The 27,964-nt window shown below is 39.9% G+C and overlaps 1 long non-coding RNA gene across 1 annotated transcript; it reads left to right on the top strand.

Moving 5' to 3' along the window:
* Positions 1–1,919: 1,919 nt before the first annotated feature.
* Positions 1,920–12,776, top strand: LOC135177838 (uncharacterized). The gene is made up of 3 exons (XR_010303187.1): positions 1,920–2,371; positions 3,211–3,318; positions 12,622–12,776. It is a non-coding gene; the product is annotated as an uncharacterized LOC135177838 (long non-coding RNA).
* Positions 12,777–27,964: the final 15,188 nt, after the last annotated feature.

Raw genomic sequence — 27,964 nt, 5'->3', positions numbered from 1 at the left:
CTGGGCTGCAAGTGCACACTGCTGGCTCCTGTTGAGCTTCTCATCCACCAGCACTCCCAAGTCCCTTTCCTCGGGGCTGCTCTCCAGCCAGTCACTTAAGGAGTATCTTGAGAAGAAATATGGAAGATGCCTGGAAAGTATATAATAATGATGAGGGACCTCAAAGTGAGAAGAGCATAACAGAACAGCAGTTTAATTCCATTTTGGTGCTGACAGAAGTCCCCTAAGCACATAAGCAGTATGTATAAATATGTGAGCCTGCAGCCCCAGAAGTGGATCACAGGATATTAGGGGTCCAATCCCCTGCCAGAGCAGGACCATAATCTGGTGTAGGTCACACAGGAATGTGCTACAAGTGGAGGGACCTATCAATGGTATGTGTGCAACTAGAACTTTTAGGACTTTGCAGTTCTCTATTACCAGTTTTTTTCCATGCATTACTGCTTTACGTGGTTTATCATCGAAATTGTGATCCTCTTTGAGGAGTTCACTGTTTACCAGATAATGAAATAGCATTAGAAAATCAATATTTTTCTATGCTGGTACATATTTTATTAGAATCTTTCACTGAAAAAAAAAATTAAAGTAATTAAATTGTGGATTATTTGACATTCTATGATTCTGTGATCCTGACATTCTGTGATTTGAGCTTTGCAGGGTAATGACATTTTACCTTATAGAAATAGCAAAGTACACCATGTGAGGGAGAGAAAAGAAGTCATTCTGAAAAACTTTCTGCCTCCTCAGGCATCCTAATTATTTGACTTTCTTTTCTGAAAGTCAAAATTTTCTTAATTGTGACTGTTACAAAGCCTACTCCGAGAAGAAGTACAAGGGTTATAAAAATGCTAATTAGCCTGGAAAGTATAAATTAATAATAGATAAAGTAGAAATAATTATATTTTTAAACTTTTCTCTGACACTGCAAAACAGGGGGACCAGATTCTTAGCAGAGAAATTGCTTAATCCAAGCACATTTTATGCATTTAAGGGTCTGGCCTCATACACCTCAGTGTTGTTCTGAGTCCAGTCCTTGAAAACCTTCCATTTCTCACACAGAGGTGTTCACTGTGCTCTACTGAGGTATAAACAATTGAAGAAACAAATCATATAAAGGTATGTAAGCCTATTACATGTCAAGATGAATTACAAAAGGGTATGATGGCACCAAAGTGATAAAGGATTTTGACTTTATGTGCTGCTAGTGTTGAACCACAATTACCTTAGCCAGGAACAAGCAATTATTCAGAATAAAGCCCAATTTGCTCTGAATGTATACTGCCTGGGATATATGAGGTGTAAGACTTCCACTGATGTGAAATAGTTTGGCTCAAAGGGTAAGTTTTCAGAATCAATGTGACCTTTTCGATTTCCTGTGTTATCAGCCTGTTCCCAAAGCATGGATAATTTTTTCAGGCACTTAGAAAATGCATCTGTAGAGAGGGAAACTGTCTTGAAATTTTAGTCCAAGCCTCTCTACTTTCAAGAGTCACATTTTTTTTGTGTCATGCTTTGCTGTGAATTAGGAGGCAATTTTTTAGGCTCAGTGGGGAGGGTCTGGTTGGGCTGCTCCCCTCAATTATTAATATGGTCTCGGGTATCGTTGCAGAGCTGCCGCGGGTGGCTGGTGATGGGGGCCTGGGGTGGGGCATGAATTTGAAGTTAAAATTGCTTTCAGCTGGCCCTGTGGCGGAGAGAACAAGAAAAATAGCAGGTAGCATGGGCTGCCACAGGTGGCTGCTGATGGTGGGGCGTGAACATGAAGTTAAAACTGTTTCAGCTGCTCCTGGGGCAGAGAGAACAACGCACGTAGCAGGTAGCATGGGCGGCCACAGGTGGCTGCTGATGGTGGGGCGGGGCGTGAGACACGAAGTTAAAACTGCTTTCAGCTGCTCCTGGGGCAGAAAGGATAAAAGAAAACTCCAGAAAAGAAGCAGGTAGCAGCGGTCAAAGCTACTCGGCAGAGAAATCCAGGGCCGCTCCCGCTGAAAGAGGCAGCAGCCCCTGAGCTGGGTGCTTCGGGCGAGGGATGGCTTCCTCTGGAGGGAAGCGCTGGCGGAGTGGGAATTCTCCCGAGGGAAGCGCTGCCATGCCAGAGTAAGGACGCTCCTGAGAGAAGTGCTGCCGAAACTTCTGCCGTGCCAGAACAAGGAAAATCCCCAGGGGAAAGTGCTGCCAAAGCTGCTGCTCTGCCAGAAAAGGAACATTCCTGAGGGAGCTGCTGCCAAACTTGCTGTCGTGCCAGAGCAAGGACGCTCCTGGGGGAACCGCTGCCAAAACTGCTGCCATGCCGGAGCAGAGATACTGCAGAGGGAAATTCTACCGTCTGTTCCTTCATCAGAGGAGTTTTCAGACAGACAGTGAAAATAAGGTAATTTGAGAATGGGCAGGTGGGAGAATAAGAGTTTTTTAATCACTTTCTGTTTTTTTTTCCCTAAATACTTCATTCAGGGATTAGAGGTTTGTTCAGATGCGTGAGGAAATAGAAAATCCCCAACTCTGGACTGCTTTCCCTCATGGTTCTTGAGTGGGACTTGATCAGGTCTTTATCTAAGCACTATGTCTTACATAAACCACCTGTTTTTATGGTCCTGGGAGACACCGTGTAGAACGATTCAAAGGTAGTCACTGGACGCTAACAACTTGCATGGAGGTGTCAGGGTGCTGCAAATCAACATCCCACCCCTTTCCAGAGAAACCAAGCTAGCAAAAAGTAACATTAGATATCTCTGTCTAGGTGTAACACTGTCAGTAGAGGAAGTAACCATCTCCTAGGTTTGTGATGGGACCAGAACACCTGAGTAGAAGATGGAGGATTTCTGTAAGCATGGGGTTTTCAGAGGTGTGAGGGTAGTGTGCCCTATCTCACAGATACTGCTGGGAAGCCATTTGCAAGTTCCTCTCTAGTCAACAGCAGAGTGAAGAGGATTAAAATGCCATCACCTGTGTTGTCTGCTGGCTCTAGGGGGGAAGTAGTTACAGCCTTTACCTCCATGTATCTTTGGGTAGGGGCTTTAGAGATTATTACCAGAACAATAAATAATACTTCAAGTAGTGAAGGGTCTCAGCATCCATAGAAACATTTGTTGCCTGCTAGGTCTGGCAAAAATATATGGAAATAAAAGTTAGAAACCATGCATGAAATACCAAATCAGCTTGATAGGCTCATAATAGAGGCACCTGAAACTATTTTATTTTTCTCTTCCTCAGATGAACTTTATATTGTGACTGCATGGAATTTGCTAGCTGCTTAGCTTCAGTAACAACAACGTTTGCCAGGATATCATTGCAGTGCTACTCCATGACTGCAGGCAGCAGGTAAGAGAAAATATTATTTCTGGAGTCACGTTCTCATGACATATGTGATTAGATGAAGTGTTAATTATAGACTTTGATTAATGCTTTTATATAGTGCATGTCAAAAATTAGTTGTGTTTTTTATTCCAATGTTGTAATCAATTAGTAACACACAATTCTTTTTCAATGCAATGAAAACCTGCTTTTCACTGGTAAAATACAGCTATCAGGCAAGAATTTTCCTCAATAATTATGTGAGCTTAGTTTACTCTTTGTTTGCAATTAGTATATTTCTTTCTAACTTCTGAGGATCACTTGAGGAATTGTTAGACTGGAAGTCAGGTAAAGTTTTGCATTAGTAGTATTGTTCAGAATGCCTCAATCTATCACATTCTAGAACATGGATGCTTTTTAGTACTCTTTGATAATATATGTAGTTTTATAGCAAGCTATGCTCTGATGGTACAATTCAATGTACAGACCCACGTGCCATTGACATGTTATGGTGTGATAGCATTATAGTTTTACATTAGTGTAAGAAAAATCTACTTGCATATGGCTTAGCTGGCTTTAAAGAGTAGAATTCTGAAGTAGCTAAATAAGCTTTACATAAACTCATGGCAAAAATATGACAAGAAATTGCATTAAATCAGATTTTGTAAGGGCATTGGCTCCCATTTAGGGATATGTTCACAGAGATTAAGAGCAAACAAGTATGCTAAAATACTTAAGCTCACAACTAAGTGTTCTGTCTGTTTAATTTCACCTGATCATCCTTGCCTTCTGCATGTTTCTTCAGATAGAATGGAAATAAGTCCTGGGGCTGAAATAACCACTCTGTCAGTGAGTGGCTCAGATATCCTAGTCATACATGACAGATACATCAGGCAATAGTTATATTATTTCAAAGCAAGTAAGACTCCTAAGGAACAATATGCTAATAGAAGAGCCTACTCTAGGGTTTTGTTGGTATATGTAGTTAGGCTTATATAAAATAATAATGCAAGGGCTTCTCCATTGCTTTCATTTTCTTGAATTGGATGTTTAAAAGTTAAAACAGCTATGATGACTCAAATTTGTGAGGTGGTTGATTTTATTCCCCAGGTGAAGATGTATGGAACAGATTTTACCATTTAGAATTAGTGCTACATTCCCTAGAGCAGGAGTATATGGCAGCAGTTTGCACTTCATCACAGTGGGAAAAACGCTTTGGGGATGTATGTGTCAGGAAACCTGTGAAATTTTTGATGTCCCCAGAGCCACAGTGAATTTGAGATGTGAGTAGCTGCAGATGCCTAACTTGTATTAATAGTCACTAAACACGGAGGCAGCTGTAGTTTCAAAAACGAATGGTAGTAAATTGTTTGCACTGTAAATGGTGTCTACAAACAGAGCAGCCTCTCATTAAGTGTAATGTCTGGTAGAACTTCCTCTGCATTTAGTATAATTAACACAGCAGTTCTGTTCCATTGCTGTAGATATGTGTGTGGACTGAATCTTTCATCTTCTGCAGTAATTTGAACACACTTGTGCTGACTTCACAGAAGTTGTAGTGTTGAAGTCTGAACAGGGTTGAGACTTTATTGCTAAGTCTTTTTAAAAAAATTAATGAAATTCAGATTGAGTGTTTTATTTTTATAGCCTTTTCATCACTTAACATATGGAAGTAGGGTTACAAATCAGTCTTCCTGTTCAGACATTATAAGTGCTAAAAATAGTTTCAAATGGGTCCTTTCTCACCCCATCATGTGTATGAATACAGGCATGGAAGAAAAAATTCAAAGCACATTGGGCTTCTATTCTAATGCTTCCTGACCAGAATATCTATGTGATGTGCTTATATATGTGTTGTGTTGTCATGTGACAGTTTACTGCATTGTCTCAAAATAGAGGTATTAGCCAAAGCAGCTCTTTGCTTCCTCATGCATTGCTAGATACATCAGGCTGTGGTGCAGAGTGGGTTTTAAATATGCTAGAGTACAATGAAGCTCATGTAGAAGTACCTGTGACATTTGCATGAATACAACATGAATTCTTAATTATCTGTAGGTTGTAGTGAATACTAAATGAATTAAGATAAATGTGAGTATATTCCATCTTTGTGATCAGGGCAGCTGTGTGAGTAGAAAAGTAAGTGTGTCCTTGATAAAAATAGTAGGAGAACTTGTAAGAATCACAATGCATCATCTTTGCTGAAGGAAGATATGGGCTAGCATATTTCCTAAGCAGGTGAGGGGGAAAGGGAAGCATAGAGGCATGCTGTTAGCATCTTGGGTTTGTGTATGTTTGTAGGTAATAGATGAGAATATTATGGTAAAATTTAAACACACCATCCCTAAAACAGGCCATCAAGATCAGAAAGCTTGTATGATTATCTATTTGTATATCAAAAGCACACCATCACAACAGGGCACAGAGAAAAAGATGAGAACACAAACCTGTAGCCTTTCCTATTTTTGTACCTATGCTGCTAATTGGGTTAGGAAGGAAAATTGGAAGACTCTTGGTGGGTGGGCCAAGGTGCAAGGTGGGCAGGACATATAAGCAGTTTCAGTCAGCATTACATGATATGAAGAGGGTGGAATCCTGGCTCTGCTGAAAAGGTTGGAGACTTCCTTATGAATTTGGTTTGCTTGTAATGGTTGTTTCACAGACCAAATCTCAGTGGTGTAATCAATGCTGTACAGAATGGCCTAATCTCATGGATAAAATCACATGCTGCTGATGTGTTGTGGTTTTCCAACCTAGTGGGGCAAATATTTTCACCACAGAAAAGCCAGCAAAGCTGTTACACTAACAGCAAAATGTCAGTTTTATTTTTCTGCCTATTTTGTAAACTCACATAACCTTTCCCCTACACATGATGCAAGACTAATGTCCTAGGAGACCCTGACCTCCATTTTTGAGAGAAACATTTTCGCATTCACTTTTAAGTGATTTTGGTTGCTAGTAGTGTTTGGAAATTGTAAGCATTTAGAACTGTTAAGCTTCTTTTGCTTTGAAATGAGCATTCACGGAAAGTTTTGTGTACTTCAGCTCATCAAAGCAATTTCTCATTAATGTATGCTGTGCCTTTGAAGATACAGGGCTTATTAGATCACCATTGGGTACACATTTAATTGTTTGTTTCATTACTTTTATGTTACATTAAATTATTAGTCACAAAAGTGAGGTACTGCATTTTCAGATTTGGAGGCAGGGGGATTGTTCTGAAAGAGAAATTCGGGACTTCTCATTTTAACTTTTTAAAAATAAATATCTCTTTAAAAGAAATTTTAAGTTTTTATTTGGTTTCAAAGCTGTAGTTGAAATATCAGCACCGTAACAATATATCTGAAAGATCTGTTGGTCATCTAATGAGCAGACTTTGCCCCCCTATAAGGAGGTAAAAAGTTCAGCTTCCCTTACTACTATGATAAAGCAAATTAATGGTGTTTATGGAGTACTTAACAAATCAATATGACAACAACTTGAACGTTCCGTTCATCAGGATAAACTTGGACTGTTGATAGTAGCGAGTATTACATGCTTTCATCTGTTGCATAGATAATTCTCTTACTGATGGCTTGTGACTTCTTCAAATAAAATATATTAAATGTAAAGAGCACCCACAGCTACTTGAAATTGTTACAGCTCCATCAACTTTGGCAGAACAAATGCTTTGCAACATCTTTTTCACTGTCTCTTCTTAATATTCTGCAGTGGACCACATCTTTTTGTTTATTCTTTACAAATGTATTAGTGATCATAGAATCAACCAGGTTGGAAGAGACCTCCAAGTTCACCCAGTCCAACCTAGCACCCAGCCCTAGACAAGCAACTAGACCATGGCACTAAGTGTCTCATGCACTCTTTTCTTCAACACCTGTAAGGACAGCAACTCCACCCCCATCCTGGGCAGCCCATTCCAATGGCAATCACTCTGTCAAGAACTTCCTCCTAACATCCAGCCAGTATCTCTCCCAGCACATCTTGAGACTGTGTCCCCTTGTTCTGTTGCTGGTTGCCTGGCAGAAGAGACCAACCCCCACCTAGCTACAGCCTCCCTTCGGGTAGTTGTAGGCAGCAATGAGGTCCCCCCTGAGCCTCCTCTTCCCCAGGCTAAACACCCCCAGCTCCCTCAGCCTCTCCTCATAAGCTTTGTGTTTCAGGCTTCTCACCAGCTTTGTCACCCTTCTCTGGACATGTTCCAGCACCTCAACATCTCTCTTGAATTCAGGGATACATCCTGAAGTTATAATTGGAAACTGATCTTCATTAGGTGAAAACTTGATTTAAATGTAGATATTTTATAGATTTCAGCATTTTATATCAGCTTTGTATCTTGTTCTTAACACAGAAACCTCTGTCTTGCTGCAAGCTTTATAATGTTGAGTTGCTGGTGTGCTAAAAGGTGCTGCAAAGATTTATGGTAGTATTTCCTTAGCTATTATGTATAGTTTGCTCAATTAATATAAAAGGGAAACTTCTGCATGTTATGGGAGCTCTTATCCATGTTTATGAAGGAAACTTGAAACTGAACACTTAAGTTTATAGATTATTTCATGTTGACAGTGTATTGATTAGTGGAGAAAGTTTAGTACACTTAATAAATTGAGTTTACCCATTTGTCTGTCCTTATGCTGACTTACACTGTTCCACTAAGGTGTATTAGTAGGTTCTGTAAGGTGCTTTTGGCTTGTTTTTAAAGGACACCTCACTTTGGCATTAATTCTACTAACCTGAATTTATACCATAATGCAGACTGTGGGTATCACTAGAATAAACGTATCGCGCCCACATGCTGTATACAACAATTAGGATTTTCTGACGTGTTAAGTTTATTTTCTCCATGATTTCAAAAGGATAAGATTTTTCCAAACTGCAGAAGATATATCAGCTGAGAAGTATTTCCCTTAGGGAGTTTTTAACTTTTTTTGTGAAATCTTGAACCAAATGTGTAGAGTTAGGTTGGACTTCAACACCGTGTACCTAAACATAACAAAGGAACAGCAACCAAGCAGATCAGATAGAGTAAAAATGCTGTTATTAGAGAAGATGTGTCGGTGACTTCCTGGTCATCTGGTTTTGCTTTTAATCTAGGTTATCAGACCAGGAAATTACATTATCACAGTATCACCAAGGTTGGAAGAGACCTCACAGATCATCAAGTCCAACCCTTTACCACAGAGCTCAAGGCTAGACCATGGCACTAAGTGCCACGTCCAACCTTGCCTTGAACTGCCCCAGGGACGGCGACTCCACCACCTCCCCGGGCAGCCCATTCCAGTGTCCAATGACTCTCTCAGTGAAGAACTTTTTCCTCACCTCGAGCCTAAATTTCCCCTGGTGCAGCCTGAGGCTGTGTCCTCTCGTTCTGGTGCTGGCCACCTGAGAGAAGAGAGCAACCTCCTCCTGGCCACAACCACCCCTTCAGGTAGTTGTAGACACCTAGGTTGTAATATCTCCAAGAAACTGTTTTAAGAAAATGCATTAGCATAAAATTAAATAGAACTTTTTAATCATTTGCAAGTTTATGTAAATGACCAACTTGGAAAAAAGAGCTTTACATAATCGGACACATTCACTACTCAAGCCTAACATTAAGTGTTCTCTGCAAATCTCATTATATGCAACTCCTAAGAGTGCAATTAACATATTAATTAAGAAGCAGATAGCCATCTAAATGCCAAAGCATTTTTATTCTGCAAATTCCTTTCCACTTTTGAATTAGTACTGAGGACAAAAATAAAATGACAGAAAACTTCATAGGGTCAAAATGAGTAGCACATTTTGTGAATAACTTTTTTATTTTATACCTACTAGATGCACTTTCAATTGTCAGGTTTCAGGATGGAAAAAAAAACCCAGACCTTAGAGGCACCTGTCATGCTGTCCTGGTTTGATATGGGTACCTTTAAAAACCATAATGATAGAGGGGCCCAGAGGTGGACAGGAAATTGTAATCTCTGATTTCATTCCCATAATGTCTGTATCTCTATAAATCTGGCTGCAGTCAGTTTCTTTCCCCCTTTCCCCTCCTCTCTCTTTCCCAATCCTGCTCACTTATCTTGCTTTGCATGGGAGTTGGGCCTAGAGTGGGCTTGGTAGGGACCTGGAACTACCAAGCCAAATTTTAGCCATGTCAAGCAGGTCAAATAATGAGGGGGGGAGCATTTGGGCCTGGGATTTTTGCCTAGGTTTGTAAGGAGTTTTGTGTTACATTTGACCTAAGGCAGTTTTGGAGAACTGTGACCTATGGATTTCTTTGTATTTATATGCTTTGCACTGCAGCCTGTAGTTTATGAATAGCACTTTTCATTTAAACTTCCAATGATATTCTGTCTTTGTATCCAGTCATGTGTGGAGTTTTTCTTTTACTCCTTGAAGGAATTAGAGAGCCTATCTCATTCCCTATAAACTCAAGACATTTGCATTGACTGCAGTCTTCTGCCAATGTAGCTGCTTGGAGAAACTTTCACCTTTTATAAAGCAGCTTTATACAGACATTTTTATGCCTGCAGATGCTGCTTAAGTAAGCACAAAGTCAATTCCCTTAGGTAACCATGCACATTTTGATAGTTTTGCAGGAAAACTGTGAGTTCCAACAGAGATATAGTTATAAAGCTGAATGGGAGAGGTAATATACTTTCAAAGACATATTTGAACTGCTGTGTTGTATTGGAAGATTCATACAAGCTATCTTCAAAAACTGTTTGCCAATGATAAACATTTTTAGAGATGGTGAAATACACTATTTATGAAGAGCTATAATATGAAGAAATTTCTATAGGATGATAAAGAAACTGAGTAAATAATATTATTAGCCAGTGGAATTCGATTGAGTAGCATCATTCAGTTAAAAACCACAGAGTTCAGTGCTCGGTGATTGCTGTTCAGGAAGTTGTATCACTCTGAGTTTTGGCAAAGTTGAATAGCTTTCTTTGGATAAACATTATTTACAGGTTACAGTGAAAGAACCTTCTGTTAACACATCTGTTGGTAGTTCTTTATAACAATAGCCTGTTGAGTGCATAAAGAAATGAATATGTGCAAATCACAACTAAACTTTAACGTCCTATTTCCTCTGCCATATGCACTCATGTTATATTCAAAGGCTTAAATCTCCATGTGAGTGAAACTTGAAGCAAATCTATGTTTCTTTTTATCAACTGACTTCAGTTCACAGGCTTTCTGTAATATTCTGTCTTCTTGAAGAGCTGGTGTCATTAGGACATTATGGGTTGCAAGATATAAGTCTCAAGTTGCTTATTTATGTTTTTTGTAATAAAGGGAGGGGGGAGTAGTGAAAAAATAATAAAAACAAACTATTTATGGGGAAACAAGTTAACTTAAACTCATTGAAACATGATTAATGTAAGAGGCCTGGAAATTAACTGACTCTGCTCAGGGAGATGGAGGTGTGTCTAATAAAAAGAAGAAATTTGGAAGTGGTTGAATGACTCTATCGATGAATCATAAAAATGAGACAGTGCTATACTGAATTTTCTTTTGTAATAGTTCCATGGTTTAGACTTAATGGTTTTGATCAATACTGTAGGAATTATAATTGTAAACTTCTATTGCTGATGGATACAGACAGTTAAAGCTACTAAAACACACCACAAGCTTTTGTAGTGAGAATGGAGTGGCAGCATGTAATGAGCCCGCTGAGTGCTTAAACAGTATAGAGTGCCACAGCGCAATGCATCTTACAGGCCTTCTAAATCAATTTGTGTAATGGAAACCAAACTACAGGCAGCTGCTATTTGGAATTCATGTGTTTTTATTCTTTTGCTGTTGTCTTTACAAACAGAATGGGAAAGTCAAAAGAACACATTATATCATGCAAACACGCCGAGGCCCTGCAGGGCAGTTATAAAGGTGTTTAAACAACCATGTCAAATGCTTGTGATTAGTAGAAATATTTTTTTTCCTATGTTACATTTATTGTACAAATGCACTTGAACAAAACAAACATTTTAATCAGTCAATATGGCCTTCATTTTTCTGTTCTTAATGTCATGAATGTCAGTGAATTGGCACTAATACAGGAGTACTCTCTTTTTGGCTTTACTGTGCGGTGTAGTCTGCCCTCTATCAGCTTTACCAGTAGCAGTCTGTGACTCAGCTGAAATTTCATAGAATCATAGAATTATCTGGGTTGGAAGTGACCTCCAAAGGCCATCTAGTCCAACCCCAAAAATTTCTTCAGAACATGCAATATTGAGATGCTTGGTATATGCTTCTTCATTCTTGTTGATGTCATATGAAAGAGAATGATATACAAATGGGGACTTCGCTTACTGACTTCAAGTTTTCAAGACAATTTTTAGCTACTGCTATAAAACAAATATAAAATACATATCCATACCTTGGAAATTCTTTCTCTCAAAGATAACTGAGCCACTGCATTGTGATAGTTGACTGTGTAAGCTACTGTAAGGTGCCAGGAGACAAAGTTCACAATTAAATGAGAAATTCATGGAGGAATAAGAAGAGTGAAATCATTTAGAAACCAGAGCAGTAAGTTCAGATTTGGTTCTCCTCTATTTGAGGAGAACTCTTGTGTCTCTGAAATTAACATGTGAAAATTTGACTAATATGACTAGGCATAAGTTAAAGATTAAATGTAAAGTTTTAAAAGCTATTTTTTAGGTGTTCAGTATTCCTGTGCTATGTTTTAAAACAAATGTGTTAGACTTGAGGTCCAAAGTGTGATTTTACATATTTGTAGGGAATATTCATTTCATTCCAACATCTGAGTCTGGTTTCCCCTTCCTTATGTCACTAGAGCAACTACCTGATTATTCTATGATTATTTTCTTTCTGGTTTGATGATTCAGAAAGCCTTTCAGAGTTGTAAGTGGGGCTTTCTTTATTTTTATTTCATTTTTTTAGGTGTCTGTGAAATTTCTTTGGCTAGCAGACATGGTCTAGATTTTCATTCTTTTTTTCTTGAACTATCCTGTGTTTATGCTGAACACCTTAATAAAACAGTATTTGTGAAGCTAGTGGAACTGTTTAAGGAAACCTTAGTCACAAAGTGATTTGAAACTGCTGAAAGTCCTTCAGGGAGCTTAAAAGGAGTTGTGAGTGCCTGAGGTTTGTGTTATTTCTAGGTGAAATGTTTTGAACTTCAAGTTTTTAGATACTTCAGCTTGAAGTTATATGTATGACAGTAGTGCATTCATCAAATGCTAGTTAATATACTTGAGGTACAAAGTGTTCAAAGTTGAAAACCTAAGGGTGAGTCATGTTCTTAAAGATTTTGATATTCAATGTGGAAAACTTTGGTCTTAGCAAAATAAGTAGCTATACACTATTGTACATAATTAATTACAGTATTCAGCTCTCATCATATGTGGAGAAGATTATGTCCAAACGAGAGTGGAGAACATGCTGAAGTTAAGAAAGCAGAAGTATTTCTCTGTATTTTATACCATGATGAACAGTTAGTCATAATTTGGTGGATTATTCTCATACTTCCTCTCTCTCTCCTGTCCCATACCTTGTCTTGCTCACTTGGCAATAGACATTATATTAATATAACACGTGGTCCATCAGTAATTTTTCTTTCAGTGCTCTGTAAATAATATTCTGATAATGCTTTAGGAAATAGTGAGTCAAATGTGCATTAATATACGTCTGTGAAATGATATTGGATTGTTTTAAATGTGGACATTTCATTGACCCTTTCCTAGAAAGGTCCTGTGTTGTGTAACACCTGCAGAGGCCAGATGACTTTACTTTTGTCAAAACAAGTGATCTAGTGGTACAGAATCACAGAAGGGACCTCAAAAGATCATCTAGTCCAACATCCCTACCAGAGCATGGTCACCTATACAAGATCATACAGGAACACAGGCAGGCAGGTCTTGAATATCTCCAGAGAGGGAGAATGATCCTCTGAATTAATTTTGGAGCTTCTTAGGAGGACCAGCATGGGTGTCTAAATTCTTTATGAAGTGATCACACTAGTAGATGGTGTGCAGCTGAATGCAGTGCAGTTAATTCACAGCCCTATGGAGCAGAACATTTAATCTTGAGACCAACTCTGTTACACAGGAAGAGTTGAGTGAGATAAATACGCAGACAACATGTTTGAATGTTCTGGAGTAGACTCTCAGTCTTTCTGCCTCATTCATGGCACCTCTTTCTCATAGTACTGAATGTTGAAGAGGAAATGATTGTCTGGCATTATGGATTCCAAATGAAAGAAGAATGTAGTGCTGGCAGATTGTGCTTTAGGACTGAAATAAACAACTAGATTTATTATGCAAGCGAGAGTGTTGGTAGTTTACCTGCTAAGGAAAATAAAAGAGAATTTAGATGGCCATAATGTGCCTGTGTTATCAGCTGTATGTTCAAATAGCACAGTCATCTTGACAAAGCAAAAATTCAACTTGCTGTCTGGAAGGTAAAGACACTGTAGCAATCTTTGGCATGTTCTAGTCTCCAGTGCAAAGCCTTGTGGTGACAAGACCAGCAGTCTCAGTGATATTTGAGAGAATACAGTGATAAAAAGGAATGCAGGTTTTACAGACCTCACCTGTATGAGTTTCTTGTTTCTGATAAGTCCATGAATTACATGAGAAAATGATGCTTAAATAGCAAGGTTCTTTTTAAGGCAACATCTGCATGATGGCACTCCAAACAAATAGCATGCAGTATAGGAGGGTCTGCAATTTCAAGATGAAGTTCCATATTTTCTGTATCCTAGGGAAAACAAGGGTAAAGGATGCAAATAATAAACAACTAAAGGAGTAGAAAGTAGCAAATGTGTTCCAAATATGGAAAACATGTGAAAAAGCTTCAGCATATGTACACTAATGCTTTACTGCTACATATCTGAAAACTTCTCTCTAAATGGCAGAATTAATTTGAGGACACAAATGAGCATAGTTATAAAACAGTCATCTTGATAGTAATCTTTGATACAACAGGTCTGAAGGAAACATTTCACTGCAACTTTATGGTGGATTTTAAAGTTCATCTCTATTGAAACACAGGGTCAGATAAGATGAAGCATCTGCTTCAGAATGCCTTCAGAAGTACCATTGAATCTCTATGGATTTAAATGTGCTATCCAAATGCAGAGTTACATCAGGTCTGTACTTGTTACCATGCCATGACAATAAGTGACAAAGAACATGAAACACAAAAGAGTAAGAAGTTGGAAAAGTGTAGTGATAATGTGAGGCTTCGGTTAACTTCATAAATCTTGGATAAATGTCACATCAGGACAGAATGCTTGCTTCTGTCATATCTAAAATTTGAATCGATGCTTTTTGGTGCAATCAGCCAGAAAAATCTTCAAGAGGAGATGTTGCAGTCAATTTAGATCTGATTCAAGATGTACTGGAGACCAAAATGGACTTAAATTTAGCATCTTTTTATAGGAGAAAGCAACCAGGTAATTTCATTCCTAGACTAGATTTAAGTCAGGAAACTGCTCAAAGGAAATGGAAAAAAAAGTAACCTGGTTAACAGGGCTGCTGATTCAAGGTGACAAAAGTTATTTAAAGTCACTGTATTTGATGCCATATTGGAGTTAATGTGTACCACTATTTAGCAAAAATAGCTAGAGTGGCAGGCCAGCAAAATTCATCCAGCAGGTCTAAGCAGGAGAGTAAAGGTCCTTTGAGTCAAAGTTTAGAGCATGAAACTGATTTCTGGGAGGAAGGGGGGAAAAAAACAAACCAACCAAAAACCCAGAGAAAATTGTATTGATTCCTTCAAGTTGAAAGCAAAGCCTTGGCAGATTAACAATTTCATCCTCAACAAAAGTTCAGTTAAAGTCATAAATAAGGTGTTGTGTGTTGTTTTTTTTTAACATCAGTAGGTCTGTTAGACATCTGCACTGCACACACCTGGGCTGTGTAGTCTGTGATATTATAACCTAGGTTATTCTATCTACTGTTACACTTACATATTCTAGGTTACTATATCTTAGAAAGGTAATATGTTCTAAAAATATAGTATGTCTAATTGCACATAGCATACACACTATATAGAACATATGTAATGTTTAATATATTGTCATGGTAGGCCTAAATAGGTCAAAATAGGCTTATACATGCCCTGGCTTGCCCAGACATGTTTCTGCTCTCCCTCCTTCTGTTTTGAGGAAAGCAACCACAGGAAAGGGGACAAAGAACCTGGAGCCACTGAGTCTAAGGAGTATGGCCTGCCCAGACTTGTTTGCGTCCTGTGGTAAACAAGGTACAAGGCTTAGCTTGTGCCTGCCTTGTGTAAGACCTATGCTTTTCCCAAATCTGAGTAAAACAAGCCTATGTTTTCACCTGATATGGTCAAGCTTGGCTAACTGCCATTCTGGCTGATTACTCTGTGTCCAATGTCCCATTAGTCTCAGGCTACATTGATGAAAAGAGATGAGCAGGTAAATAAAAAGTGTTTTGCCATTGTATTCATGCCTGCTGCTATTGCTCACTGCTTTATTGCACCTTGAACTGCTTGGAAACTCCCCTGTCTCAAGTTTACCAGGAACAGGCTCTAAATACCGTCATGCAATCAGCCCACATAGCCAGCATGTCTTGTGATGTGCAGTCTCAGCACAGATGTCATCTTGCCTACACCTGAAAGCCTCATGCCAAGATAGGAAATCCTGGAGATACACAGATTGATCAGGAGCAGGTCAGAGATAGTCTGTCTCCTTTGCCTGGCACTCTGTGAAGCCTGGGAAGAATCAGAAGCCTCAGTGGCTGACAACAGAATTCCCTGACAGTGTTTAGGCTACTGTCTGAAGCTGTAGCTAGCCCTGTGAGTCGGGAAATAATATTTTGTGAGCCTCATTCAACCTGGCCTTGAATGTAAGAGAACTTCTTCCTTAATGATGATGCTGTCTCAAGCTTTGTTTTCTGGGTGTTGTTTAAATATAGTTCTTTGCAAGTCCTGAGGAAGAACTAGAGAGGCCTGTCTTTCACAGTTCAGTCCTCACAGCAGCATGCTTCTGAAATAATAGAATTGCAATGATTAAGCTATGGATCTCGTTTTGACCCCTACCATTCTGATTCTGTGACTGCTTAAGGCAGTTCTTGAACTCATAAAGGAGCCTAATGACATTGCATCTGTAGTACCTCACAGAACTGTTCATGCAGTACTTGCTCTAGGACTTTAAAAGAAATGCCCTCTAATTTTCTGCCTGCCTTAGTACCTTGCAAGGTGCTCCTCCTCTTAACCTGTGTTAACACAGCTGATGAGATCCAACTGTGATATGCATGTTCTGCACTCCTAGCACACCAGAGGAAATCTACCCTAGCTATGCCTTGATCAGAACTTTGTCTAGTGAACATTGCCATGGGTTGTGTCATGAACATCTGTGCAGAAAATATTTTCTTTCATGTGAATGGTATAGACCAGGGGTACTCAAACTAAGTCCTGCAGGCTGGATATGGTCCCCCAGGGTCCTCAATCTGACCTGTTGGTATTTACAGAAGTCCCCTGTACCTGCAATCCCTGCCACTTAATCCACTCGCTGGCCTCTGCAGCCCCCAAGCACCCACCAGGACTGGGCTGGAATCAAACTATAGTCTGGCTCCTGACACTACTGGGCTGGAACCAAACTATAGTCCAGCCCCCCACAGTGTCTAAAGGATAGTGAACCAGCTCCCTGTTTAAAAAGTTTGAGGACCCCTGGTATGGACTATTAAGCTTGCCACAGAACAGAAATTACTCATCCCTTGCTTATTTTAGTACTAGTTTTTTAACTGCACTCTGAATTTTAGTACTATGCTATAGGTTCCCAGTGAGTGGAGAATAAGGAGAGAGTCTGGTATAAATTCTTGTTCCAGTTCTTTCAGAAGACACATACATTGTAGATTCAAACAAAAACTAAATGGCTTCCTCGTACTTTACCCACTTCTTTGTAAATGTTTACTATAAATATATACTAAAGTGTATATTTAAAACCAGCTTCTACTAGTATTGAGAAAGTAGCTATGCAGTGTTCCAGTTTGAGGCCATGAGCTACTAGGACTGAAGGGCAAAAATAACTCTTTGTGATGGTTTGGGTGTTAGCTGCACACCCCACATCCCCCCCCCCCCCCCAACACACACACACATTTTGGAAATCACCCAGACTAGACTAAGCCAGCTCTGGGAATTTTGAATGAAGCTTATATTTGCAGCTCAGCAGAATATACAAGCAGATACTTACAGTATATACATTTATATAGAGAAATATGCATGGTAAAAGGTAATACAGAAATGTCCCCAGGAGGGGCTCCCAACTTCCCTTTCATCTTCCCCCCCTACCTCTCTCAACCTTACCCCAGTCCCAAGGAAGAATGGAGGCTTGGCCAGGGGGTTAGGAAGCAAAGTGGATTAATCAGAGGAATGGCAGAGAGGCTAGAAAAAGAAAAAAGATGCAACTCCAAGCTCCCAGGCAGAAGTGCTTTATCTATGTTTGGGTTCTTATACCTTTTAGCAAGCCTATGAGTGAAGTAGACATCACTCTCAATTTCCTTTGACAGCCTGTAATCCACTTCTTCTCACCAAAACATTCTAGCTAGCTTCAAGCTAGCATGCTCTTGTCCCTTTTCAAGACTGAGGATACTACACACTGATGGGAAGTTTGAAGAGAGATTCCATTTACAAAAGCATATATACTAAAAAGCAATCAAGTGGATTTTGTACTTATTCTGTTAGGCCCAAACAAGCCTTCTAGAATCCTCTACCCCTTCCACCTTCAGTTGCTCTGAGGGTTGGCTGAAACTGCCCTCCCCAACTGGAGTCTGCAAGGTCTCAGCAGGCCACATGCTGCAGCTCACATTTCTCTGCCAGCTAGTAGCCTTCTCCCCCACAAACCATGAGGTAAGAAGGAATGCATGAGCAAAGAACTGAAAGGAGAAAAGGCAGGGAGGAAAAGGTAGCAATCAGCACTGCCTTTTATGGCACTGGAAGACAGAGTAGAATAACAATATTAAAATATCCTGGGAGGAACAGGTCCATCCCCCTGGTTTTGTTAAGGGAGAACCTAGGATAGCTCAAGCTACTGCATGCAGATTAGTCTAAATCTTCCATTGAGCAAATGGCAATAAGTAAATGCAAATACATTTAGAAGCATTAATTTTTAAGAGGAAAATGACAATTTGCTCTGTTAGGATTCTATATAATTCTGTAATTCCTATAACAATTTTGTAGCTTTCCTTTCATTCTATGTATGTTGTATAAACTTACTCTGAATGGAGTATGACTAAAACTCAGATCAAGAGACATATACAAAAATAGAGAGATGATAATTACTGTAACTGGAGAATTGGAACTTTTCCAGAAACTAATGTAGTCTTTAGCTGCTGTTATTTATGAGAGAGACTATTGCTGAATTTACTTTTTCTTCTTCAACCCCAAATTGGCTTTTTTTTCAATAGACTATTAAGATTTTGAGACTTTTTCATTATAGAACAAAAAATAAAAGTTGTTTGAAAAGAGATGGTAGAAGAGAGAGATGAGAATGAAGAAAACTAAGAAGTTTTCTCTTGGAGAATGGTTCATGAGGTAGCATTAAGAAGATAAATATATGCAGTTTAAGTCCCATATGAGACGGAGCAGCAAGCTGAGCACAAGGCTGAACACTTGCATGAGGATGAAATGCATTCAAAGGAAATATAATGGCATAATGAAGTGACAAAAAGCAGCAGAGTTTTAGGCTAGCTATCATTACATTTATTAACACAATTATTCTATATAATAAAAAATGATGACTTCATTTAGCAACCTGAAGATGTTTGAGTTGGCACAGTAATGGCCTGCTTTTTTTAGCTATACACTGAATGAATACTCAAACTCCAGATGATTTTTTTTCCTGCATTTTCTTGTTACATATCTTCCTAAGTATTGAAACAACCTACCTGGTGTACATTCTCCCCTAAGAATAGTTTTCACAGTTATTGGTACATTAAAAATAAACTTTAGTAACTTTAAAAAGAAAAATTCATTTTAAACCAGCCAAAAGTGTTCTATAAAATTGTTGGTTCATATTTCATTGAAGACGTGTGGCCACAAGAGGCAGTGATAGCAAACCAACTTAGCTCTTCAAAAGATCTCATAGCAGTAGATTTTTATATCCTCTTTCCTGCACAAGGCTGATAATGGGCTGCCCTTGGAGGTAGTGGAGTCACCATCCCTGGAGGTGTTCAAGAAAAGCCTGGATGAGGCACTTAGTGCCATGGTCTAGTTGACTGGCTCGGGCTGGGTGCTGGGTTGGACTGGATGATCTTGGAGGTCTCTTCCAACCTGGTTGATTCTATGATAAGCCTCTCAAAACCACCACTCCATTTGCAAGCAGAGAGCAGAAACTTGACATTTCTCTATGTGCATATATTTTCTCTCATTAAATTGAAACAGATTTCAAACTATTATTTGGATTATTGGCCTTTATTAATTTTTTCAGTGAGTTTGAGAACTCTTCTCTGGAGAATCCCATTCTATAGATGCTTATTTCTGTATTGTAGCCAGGTGGGGGGTGGCCTCTTCTCCCAGGTAACCAGCAATAGAACAAGGGGACACAGTCTCAAGTTGTGCCAGGGTAGGTATAGGCTGGATATTAGGAAGAAGTTCTTCACAGAGAGAGTGATTTCCCATTGGAATGGGCTGCCCAGGGAGGTGGTGGAGGCACTGTACGTGGGGGTCTTCAAGAAAAGACTGGATGAGGCACTTAGTGCCATGGTCTAGTTGACTGGCTAGGGCTGGGTGCTAGGTTGGACTGGATGATCTTGGAGGTCTCTTCCAACCTGGTTGATTCTATGATTGCATGTGATACCTGAATGCAAACTAGCATAGGTTTGTAATGTGTTTGCATTTTTCACTACTACAGTCGAAAATTGTTGTATTGTATGAGGGCTGAAGATTTTTTTTTTTAAGGCTGTTTTAAACAAAAACTTGCTGGTTTCTTATTCAGAGAACTCTTGTGTGGTTTTCAAACCTTGCTACAATTTCAGTGTGTATTTTACTGATGATGTAGAAGTTTGTTTTCTTGGCCTGTTGCTATACAGAGATTGTACACTGTTAAAAATGAGTGCATAACACACAAAAGAAAAAGACACCCCTGGTTATTTGGAGATAAGCGAACTGCACACCTTCAGATTTATGTATAAATTAAGAAAGTTGAGGAAGGGGGAATATAGTGTAGATTTTACTTTCCTGTGGAGATCATAAGGTTGGAAGATGAAGATTTTCTCAGGTGGTTTCATGGCAGAGGATAAATTCTAAGACAGAATTTAATATTTAATATTCTATAGTACAATTTTCTTAGTGATAGTTATACCACATGAAAATCACTCCAGTACTACACTTATGAGGGGAGTTTGCTGGATTTTTTCCCTTGTAGACTTTAAGCAGTCTTTTGCTGCCAGTTGAAATGTAGCAGTTTCCCTTTGTAATTGAGAACTGTTAGAACTTGAAGTTGTTATTGTGATTATTTTGGAATTGGCTGCTTTAATAGATTTATAATTGGAAAAAAAACCACTTCCTTTAGTGCATTTACTCTAAGGAACTTCAGGCATTGTCGAGGAAGTGTGGAGAAGAGTTGCTCATAATTTGTTCAACACTTTGTTTTCAACCTAATATACTAAACCAGCTGAACCATAAGCCTTAGGTGAATAAATCTCTCCACTTGTGGTATTTTCTGCTTGGATAAATTAGGTGTACATAATAACCAGATGTTGAATTCCAAATGTAATACAGTCAAGCTGCATAAATTCTGCAGATTCAGACACTGTGACTTTCCCTGATGTGGGGTTTAGTGTAAATAATTTCATATTGTGTATAACCAAGTTTTGTGCCAGCTTTGGCTGTTTATTGTGTTTATTTGGTTTCATTTGTCTGGTGTGGGTTTTTGGGGGGTTTGGTTGGTGTGGGTTTTTTACAATAATTTAATGGGATGCATATTTTAGTGGCAAAGTCTGATTGCAGTGAAACTAATGGAGCTCTACTTTCTGAGAATATGGATGCAGATGAAATCAGATAATGCCTAATTTCAGCCACAGTGCTTGCATGAAATGAGTGAGTGAATGGTCCTCACTTTTAATAATATGCTTAGCAGTAATGCAAATATTACAGTACCAGTAATACTATCTGCAGTTTTCTTTCTTCAGTTTTGTTCTCAGGGTAATGATATAGTATGGTTCTTAAGAGCCTGAGCTGCTCACTAATTTCAGTGAAGCTGATGAATAAATTGGATAGTAAAAGTGGCCATCAAAACAGCTTTTATTCTCTAATGAGAAAGTTTCAAAAGCCTGTTAAATGTTTGAAAGTTGTTGATAGGTAGAAAGAGAGAGCCTGACAGAAATGTGGCAGAAAAACCTTGAACTCCCTAAAGCTTTATAAGAAAGCAATATGAGAAAATAAGCAATGTACTTCAGCAGATCTTTTAACTACTTTTTTTTAGAACAAAATGTTAATGAAAGCTGATCAGAATACAGGAGCTGAAACAGTTTTAGGTCTTCCCAATTTAGGAATTTTTCCATAGTACTTCCTGTGCTGCAGCTTCCACCCATTGTCCCTTGTCCTGTCATTGAACACCATCAAGCAGAGCCTGACCTTCATCAGAGCAAGGGGACGCAGTCTCAAGTTGTACTGGGGGAAGTCTAGGCTGGATGTTAGGGGGAAGCTGTTGCCAGAGAGAGTGATTGGCATTGGAATGGGCTGCCCAGGGAGGTGCTGGAGTTGCTGTTCCTGGAGGTGTTCAAAAAAGGACTGGATGAGGCACTTAGTGCCGTGGTCTAGTTGATTGGCCAGGGCTGGGTGCTAGGTTGGTCTGGATGGTCTTGGAGGTGCCTTCCAACCTGGTTGATTCTATGATTCTCTTGACCCTCACTGTTTACATATTTATAAACATTAATGAAATGACCTCTCGGTCTCCTCTTCCCCAAGCTAAAGAGTCCCAGTTCCCTCAGTCTCCCCTTGTAAGGAAGGTGTTCCACTTCCTTTATCACTTTCGTTGCTCTGCCCTGGACATTTTCAAGCAATTTGCTGTCTTTGAACTGAGGGACCCAGAATGGGACACGATATTTGAGATGTGGCCTCACCAGGGTCCAATAGAGGGGAAGAATAATCTCTCTCAACCTACTGACCATACGCCTAAAGTATAAGAATGGGGAAATCTTTTTGGTGGCTTGTTAAGGGAAGATATTTTTGACACTGCAGTGCACAAGAAAGCCAAAACATAACTTTGAGAGCCTACACTTTGTGTAGAGAAAGTGCGTGGCTGTAGATAGGAAGGGTGCCAGTTCACCAGGCTTCAGAACAGATAAGAAAAAAAATCTCTGGGGACTAGAATGGACTTAGCAGAATTTACTGACACCTACAACACAATTTCATGGGTGGAAAAGAGTTGAGTCTTCAGAAGTTAGGTTATAGGAGTCAGGACGTGATTTGCGTGCAAACATTTCTAATTGCATCCTTTGTAGGTGTTTTGAGTTCTCTATACTGAATATATTTATTATTTCTTTTTAAATTTCAACACCCTTCTAATTAAAAATCCTTCTGATGGATTTTAGAGAGAAGACCTAGGTATTTCTACTGCAAGAGTGTGGGCAATTCAAGGCTTGATCCAAAAAAGCTGAGCACTTAGCTTGATAGCATTTTTTCCCTATGCTCTCACTAGCCTTACTGCACCATTAAGTGCTTTGTAGCTTTTATGAAGCTATCCACTGGAAGATTTTAGAAAATGTACCAGACTAAAAAAAGCTGACATGCAATACTGTCCTTTCTTACTCATTTTCACATGCTAGGCAGCCTGAGACCATTCTTGTCAAATTGTCACCATTGTGCTCTAGAGTAGCCCTTTTCCCCTCGCCTGACTTTCGTAGGTTGATGTAAAGGTGCCTTCCATCAACTACAATTCAAAAGCAGGTTCTCTGAATTCTGAACAGTTAAAAAAACCTTACTGTGTCACCTGGGGGTTTGTATCTCTGGCAGAACATTTTTTGGGGGTTGGGTCCTGTCCTTCCCCTCCCAGTTTTTCTACAAACTAATTACTCATTACACAAACACTAGTGCCTGAAAAAAGATCATCAAGTACAACCCTTTACCACAGAGCTCAAGGCTAGACCATGGCACCAAGTGCCACATCCAACCTTGCCTTGAACAGCCCCAGGGATGGCGACTCCACCTCCCCGGGCAATGACTCTCTCAGTGAAGAACTTTCTCCTCACCTCCAGCCTAAATCTCCCCTGACGCAGCCTGAGGCTGTGTCCTCTTGTTCTGGTGCTGGCCACCTGAGAGAAGAGAGCAACCTCCTCCTGGCATTTGTCCTCACCTTGTGCTTCAAGTTTTCTTTTACTTATTAACACAAGATTAAATACTTCTTACAGTTGAAAATAGCCATGATGAATCTATGATTCTCATTCTAAGTAATGAAATTAACATCAAGACATGTTGGTGCATCTTCACGTCTGTCACTACATGTATTTCTGTCTTTCAAATCTTTCTGCAGTCTTTGTCGTGGAAACCAACAAGGAATTAATTTCAGGTTTTTAATAGTCCTGTGGGCTGCCATAATATGCTGTAATTTCTCCAAGCTCACAGAGGAAGGGGCTTTAGTCAATTTCACTTAAGTGTTTTTAAAAAATGCCTTTCATATTTTGCTCTGTAGTTTTTCCATAGGGCTGATGTTCAAGCTTGACCTTTCAGCACTATGAAGTAAGACATGAGTATAAAGTCCAAAAAGTTGTCGATGAGTGTGGTATGAAAACATCACAGAAAAGAAATGACTCTGCTGTTTAGAAATCTCTTCAAAATACTCTGGCCTTCCAGCCCTGACAATTCTATGATTCTATGTTGCTTTTTTTATTGTAGATGCAGTTGATTTCACCTAGTTTTAGCCATGCAGTGTCTACATTGCAGAAGCAAAGCAGTATTAACTCTGTGAATTCTGCGATACTTGAACTTGCAAACAAAGATAAGGTAATACTGGAAGTAGGCAAGCACAGTGCAGTTGAAGGATGGATATTTGGTATAGGCTCTAAATTTGTTTGTACCTTCCATACATTTAATGCTTTATGGAACATTTGTCTGCAAATTTTTCATCAAATCTGACATAAAAAAATTTTAATTATGAATGCCTAGCAGAATTAAGTCCTCTGGGGAAGAGAATTCAGATGTGGCTTACATCATTGTCTTGTTATTCCTTTTTACTTCTGACTTCACTCAGCTGCTAACATGAGATTTAAGGTTGCTTCATCATAGTAGAAAGTAAATGTCAGTTAAACAGAAGGACTCTTGCTAAAGTTTACTGTAAAAATAACAACAAAGATTCTCTGCTTCAAATTCCTCACAGCAAGAATCCAGGTAAGCATCAGCATTTTACTGTGCCTATACAATGCTTGTTAAAACATTTCCATTTGCTTTAATATGTACACATCTGACTGTATCCTTCTGCTGTTTCCCTTGTTCCAGCACAGATACTTATCTGGCCCTACAGTGAGACAGTGCAGGAATCACAGAGTCTTTTCATTTGGAAAAGACCTTTAAGACCATTATCTAACTCTACCTTGTCTGGTGCTAAACCATGACCTTTAGCACCATGTCTGTGCATCTTTTCAACATCTCGGGGGTGGTGATTCAATCATCTCCTAAGGGACCTATTGCCAATTGTTAGAGGACCTTTTCAGTGAAGAACTTTTTGCTGATATAAACCTAAACCTCCCCTTGGAGTAACTTGAAGCTGTTTTCTCTCATCACTTCTTACTATGGAGAAGAGACCAGCACCCACCTCACTACAACACCTTTTCAGGTAGCTGCAGAGAATGAGGTGGTCTCCATTGAACCTCATTTTTACCAGGCTGAACAACCCCTTTTCCTACAGTTTCAAATGTACAACTGCATTATTTTGTTTCTTCAATACAGTAGTAGCCAAGATTTATGATAGTATTAGTTTTGCAATGCTATTGGTTATCCTTTCCACACACAAGTCTTAAAGCAAGAGTATTTATGGTAGTAAGGAATGATGAATGACAAATAGCAATCCATATTTCATATACTCATTTAAGCTTGGATGCTCAGGATCTGAAATCATCTGTGTTTAGCATTTGGTTTAGTTTCTCGAACCTTTGGATCAGATTTGCAGAGAATCAAGATCTGATGAAAGAGCAGCTGCTGGCATTGTAAGAGGAGATAATTCACACACAGAATTAATCAGGTTGGAAAAGACCTTAAAGATCATCAACTCTAATCTATCACCCAACACCATCTAATCAACTAAACCATGGCACCAAGTTCCACATCCAGTCTCTTTTTAAACATTTCTAGGGACAAGAATACCACCACCTCTTTAAGCAGCCCATTCCAAATGACAATTGCTCTTTCTGCAAAAATATTCTTCTTGATGTCCAGTCTAACTCTGTCTTGGCATGGTTTGAGTCTGTATCATACTCTTCTGCCACTGGCTGTGACTATTTGCTCTGCAAGTTCCACATAAACTTGCACAGCTTGTTTTGACTCCTGGTACCCCCTACTCTGTGCATGTACAACACAGCTAAAACACTGACTGCACAAAACAGTAGATGTTTCCATCCTCTTTGTGTGTGATTCCTGGTATCAGAAAGTGCTAACTATACTTACTAGCAGTAGCCACTACCTGAAATGTAAAACAGCTGCTTGTCATGTGAAACTGATGAGAAAACTATGGTACTTTGCACACCTGTGTATTTCTATTAGAGAACTAGAAAAGATAACCAAATGGCAAATAATAATGCTGAGGAAGTCCATCTGACAGAAGTTCATGAAGAAATGTCCTGTAGTGCACCTTCTCTCTAAGGCACAGAAGTTATCTTCCCACAAGGTGGTTACTTCCCAGGGAAATAGTGTCAATCTGGCAAGTGGATTTTTCTCTAGTTTGCAGCAGTGGGAGATGTGCCAGGAAAAAAATAGGTTGACAGTGTTTTGTAGAGAGTGCACTGCAGTACTTCTTCTTTCCTTTTTGGGCCTGGTTTTACCTACATTGGGATAATTTTTATTAGCCTTGTTACTGTCTCTGGTGTCAACATTTTTTCTTTCACATTTGCTCTCAGGCTTTGTGTTGCTAAATTGTTTTACTTCTACTGCCTGGTTTTTGGTTGTTTTATTTTTAGGCACATTATTTCTTGACATCAAACCACAAGTTCCACTGTGTGCTTTTGAAGGTGCCTCTGTTTTATTTTTTCCTATTCAACCATATATAATGGATGGGACTATTAATAAGATTGCCGTAATTTTGCCACTTCTGTGCCCAGTAAGATCATGGAGCAGATCCTACTGGAGGCACTACTGAGACAGAAGAATAGTGAAGAGGTGATTGGGTACAATCAGCATGGCTTCACCAAAGACAAATCCTGCCTGTGGCCTTCTATGAACAGGTCACAACATTGATAGATGAGGGGCAAGCAACTGACGTCATTTACCTGGACCTGAACAAGGTCTTTGACATTGTCCCACACCACATTCTGGTCTCCAAGCTGGTGAAACATGGGCTTGATGGGTGGACCACAAGGTGGATAAAGAACTGGCTTGATGGCCACACCCAAAGAGTGACTGTCAATTGGTCCATGTCCAAGTGGAGGCCAGTGACAAGTGGAGTCCCACAGGGATCAGTACTGGGACAGGTCTTGTTCATCATCTTTGTTGGTGATATGGACAGTGGCATTGAGTGCACCCTCAGCAAGTTTGCTGATGACATCAAGCTGTGTTGTGCAGCACACAGGTTGGAGGGCAGGGATGCCATCCAGATGACCTGGACAGGCTGGAAAGGTGGGCATGAGCCAACCTCATGAGGTTCAAAAAGACCAAATGCAAGGTCCTGCATCTGGGTCAAGGGAGTCCTAAGCACAAACACAGGCTGGGCAGTGACTGGCTGGAGATCAGCCCTGAGGAGAGGGACTTGGGGGTGCCTCAGGCTGTGCCATGGGAAATTTAGGCTTGAGGTGAGGAGAAAGTTCTTCACTGAGGGAGTCATTGGCTACTGGAATGGGCTGCCCGGGGAGGTGGTGGAGTCGCCGTCCCTGGAGCTGTTCAAGGCAGGATTGGACGTGGCACTTGGTGCCATGGTCTAGCCTTGAGCTCTGTGGTAAAGGGTTGGACTTGATGATCTGTGAGGTCTCTTCCAACCTTGGTGATACTGTGTGTGATACTGTGAATGAGAAGCTCAATGTGAGCCAAAAGTGTGCACTTGCGTCCCAGAATCTGGTTGTTCCTCTGGGCTGCATCAGGAGAAGTGTGGCCAGCAGGTCGAGAGAGATGCTTTCCCCCTCTACTCTGCTCTGGTGAGCGCCTACCTGGAGTACTGCATCCAGTTATGGAGCCCCCATCACAAGAAGGATGTGGACATACTGGAGCATGTCCAAAGCAGGGCCACTGGGATGATCAAAGGGCTGGAGCAGCTCTGCTATGAGGACAGACTGAAAGAGTTGGGGCTGTTCAGTCTGGACAAGAGGAGGCTCCCAGGTGACCTTCTTGTGGCCTTCCAGTATCTGAAGGGGGCCTACAAAAAAGCTGGGGAAGGATGTTTTAGGCTATCAGGGAGTGGGAGGACTAGGGGGAATGGAGAAAAGCTGGAGATGGGTAGGTTCAGACTGGATGTGAAGAGGAAGTTCTTCACCATGAAAGTGGAGAGAAGCTGGAATGGGTTGCCCAGGGAGGTGGTTGAGGCCCCATCCCTGGATGTGTTTAGGGCCAGGCTGGATGAGGCTGT

This window comes from Pogoniulus pusillus, chromosome 8 (genome assembly GCF_015220805.1).
Source record: "Pogoniulus pusillus isolate bPogPus1 chromosome 8, bPogPus1.pri, whole genome shotgun sequence".
Classification (NCBI taxonomy): domain Eukaryota; kingdom Metazoa; phylum Chordata; class Aves; order Piciformes; family Lybiidae; genus Pogoniulus; species Pogoniulus pusillus.
Note: the sequence above shows the minus strand (reverse complement) of the source record. Positions and strands in the feature narration are given on the sequence as shown.